Raw genomic sequence first — 3,216 nt, 5'->3', positions numbered from 1 at the left:
GACCATTGGCCTTCTTGGCAGCCAGGGCACACTGCTGGCTCATGGTCAACCTGTCGTCCACCAGGCCACCTAGGTCCCTCTCCACAGAGATGCTCTCCAGCAGCTCAGCCCCAAGCCTGTACTGGTGCCTGGGGTTGTTCCTCCCCAGGTGCAGGACCCTGCATTTGCCCTTGTTGAACGTTATCAGGTTCCTCTCTGCCCAGCTTTCCAGCCTGTCCAGGTCACGCTTAATGGCAGCACAGCCTGACGGTGTATCCATCACTCCTCTCAGTTTGGTGTCATTAGCAAACTTGCTGAGCGTACACTCTAACTCTTCATCCAGGTCATTGATGAAGCAGCTAAACAAGACTGGGCCCAGTACTGACCCCTGGGGGACACCACTAGTGACCGGCCTCCAACTAGACTCAGCACCGCTGATGACAACCCTCTGAGTTCTGCCATTCAGCCAGTTCCCAATCCACCTCACCGAACACTCATCCAGCCCACACTTCCTGAGCTACCCTAGGAGGATGTTCTGGGAGACTGTGTCGAAAGCCTTGCTGAAGTCTAGGTAGACAACATCCACGGCTCTCTCCTCATCTACCCAGCCAGTCATGCCATCGTAAAAAGCTATCAGACTGGTCAGGCATGATTTCCCCTTGGAGAATCCATGCTGACTACTCCTGATAACCTTCTTTTCCTCCACTGAATCAGTGTCCCCGAGTGGAGGCTCTCTTCCCAGCCAAGGTCAGCCCAGCGCAGTGTCCCTGCGGGCAGGGACAGAGGACAGGCCATCCCCCGGCGTCATGACGGGGCGCTCAGTGCCCAGGGAGGGACTGCAGCTCCCAGCATGCCCCGGCGTGGGGGAGAGGCACTGCAGCTCCCAGCATGCCCCGGGGTGGGGGAGAGGGACTGCAGCTCCCAGCATGCCCCGGGGCCGGGGACTACAGCTCCCAGCATCCCCCGTGCCCTGCCCAGGCCACTGCCGCCCAGCCCACTCCCAGCCCAGGCCCCGGGCCCTCTTCCAGGCCGCTCTCCATGGAGCCCCCGCCCTGCCCGAGCCCCAGGCCCCCGGCCACGCAGCATGGAGCAGCTCCGGGCAGGGCTCGGCTGCCCCGGCCCCAGGGAGAGCCCCCGGGGACGCCCGCCCTGCCCGGGACCGGCACCGGGCCTCCCCCAGACCCCCCTAGCCAGCCCCCGGCCTGACCCCCGGCCCCCACACCCACGCTGAGGAGAGTCCCGCAGGCCGAGCTGGCCTCCCCCGAGCTGGGACGGCGACCGTGGCCCCTCCAGCAGAGCGGAGACCCCCTCGCTGGAGAGGCAGGCGGGGGACAGCTGCCAGGGCTCTGCTGTCCCCAGCCATGGAGCCTTGCTGAGCCCCATGCTGTGGGGGCTCACGCAGGGACGCCATGGGAAAGCACAGGAGGATCGGGGCAGACAAACCATTCTGACAAGCTTCCAGGAGTATTGAGTTCCCCTCTAATAGCTGCTGTTGCAAGCGCCACAGTCAGGCGGTGTTGGCCTGCGAGGGCACGTCCTGGGCTTTATTCTGCTTTTGCCAAGGAGCAGGAGATGTATGTGCAGGGAGGATCCCCAGCAGATGCAGTTTCATCTTCACGACCGCACACAACAGATGAACCCACCCAAATGGCATCTGCTTACACTTCAGAGACCTGAGGCCCCTTTGCACTCAAGTGCCCCGTTTTCCCAGGAAGCTCAGCAGAGGGCTTTTCTGGAGCACAAGGTTTTGCACCAGCTTCTGCCTTCCTCCCCACCAAAGCACAGGATCGTCTGTCTTTGAGCAGACAAAGCTCCGCTATCGAAGCCAGGCCAAGAAATTCTCTCAGCACAGCACGGGTCCATCCTTCCCAGGTGGACATAGGTAGAATTTGTCCTGCCAGAACACCTTCTGTGCCCACCCACCTTATGCAGACAAAGCCTCAAAAGCAAATCAGCGCTTTGGGAGCTCAAGACTCCAGAGGAGCAAGGGTCCTGAAATCGGTTCAATTCTTCAAGCCCACCTGACCACTGAAGAGCCACATCTGGAGCTGCTTACCTGAGCCCGATGGGTTTCCGCTCTGTGCCCTGGTCTGGCCCAGACTCTCTGCCTTGCCACTGAAGCATCCGCACCGCGGGTCCTGAGGGCTCTTAGCAACGGCTTCTGCTAACATCTCATTAGCCCTGTGAAAAAGGCAGGAGCATGCAAGAACGGCTGTTACTCATCGTGGCACAAAGGTGTTCCCCAAGGGTGATGCTGCGCTGTTGGACTCATGCACACAAACTTCCCAGCCACCCAAAGGTACTGCTTCTCAGGCTCTTCTGAGCAACCTGTCTTATATCTTCCCTTGTAGGACCTTTCCTTGAAGGTGGTAGGGACTGCAGGCTCCCTCCCTCCCCCTGCTGTAAACTCCAACAGACGATGCACCGCCATAACGGCAGCTGAACAAAGTCCTGTTGCCTCACAGACTCCTCTTGTGTCCCCTCTGCCTTTCCAAGTGCGTCTATCCTAAGGTGGAGCAGAAGAGCAGCAGAAATGAAGCTCCTCTTTTCCACCACCATGCAGCAAGGAGAGACGGCTACAAAAAACTGTTTGAAGAAAAAGAACCAAAACGTCCTGCAGACAGGCCTGATTTGTTGTGTTACTTCAGGGTCAGTAAAGAGAAAGGCAAACAGGCCTCCGTAATGGGAGAGCCCAAGGCGTGCTCTTCTGAGAAGTACGCCGTCTTGAGCGTACGCATCCTGCTGACCAGATCCAAGAAAGGGAAGTGGGGTGGAAAAGCCACGAAGAAGAGGGTCGTATTCCCATAACGTGGGGGAAAAACAGAAGACATTTGGACTTACTTTTTTAATGTCTTTGTAAAGCATCTTCTAATTTCCTGGTCCACCAGATAACATTTCTCCCAACTTTTAAGTTCAGCCTGCGCACGTGCCATTTGCAGTGCGCTCTTCTCCTGCAAGCTCTGTGCTCTCTCCAGCTCCGATTCCAGAGCGCTCACTCTCTGCTCCAGCAGTTTTCTCCAGGAGGCGTCAGTGGTGCAGATCTCCTCTCTTCTGGCTGGAGTGGCTGCCTGTGTCTAAAGCAGAAGGCGCAACTTCAAGAAACAGGAAGAAAAAGACAACGCCCCCGGCTCTCAAAAAGCCTGCTCTTCCTGCCATTTGTACACAAAAGCTGGTATTAAACAGCCTACAGCGCTGCATGGACAGGGAGAAGGAAAAGGCGGCATCTTTCTCATGAAC

The sequence above is a fragment of the Opisthocomus hoazin genome, unplaced genomic scaffold (genome assembly GCF_030867145.1).
Source record: "Opisthocomus hoazin isolate bOpiHoa1 unplaced genomic scaffold, bOpiHoa1.hap1 HAP1_SCAFFOLD_15, whole genome shotgun sequence".
NCBI lineage: Eukaryota > Metazoa > Chordata > Aves > Opisthocomiformes > Opisthocomidae > Opisthocomus > Opisthocomus hoazin.
This window is presented reverse-complemented; position numbering follows the sequence as displayed.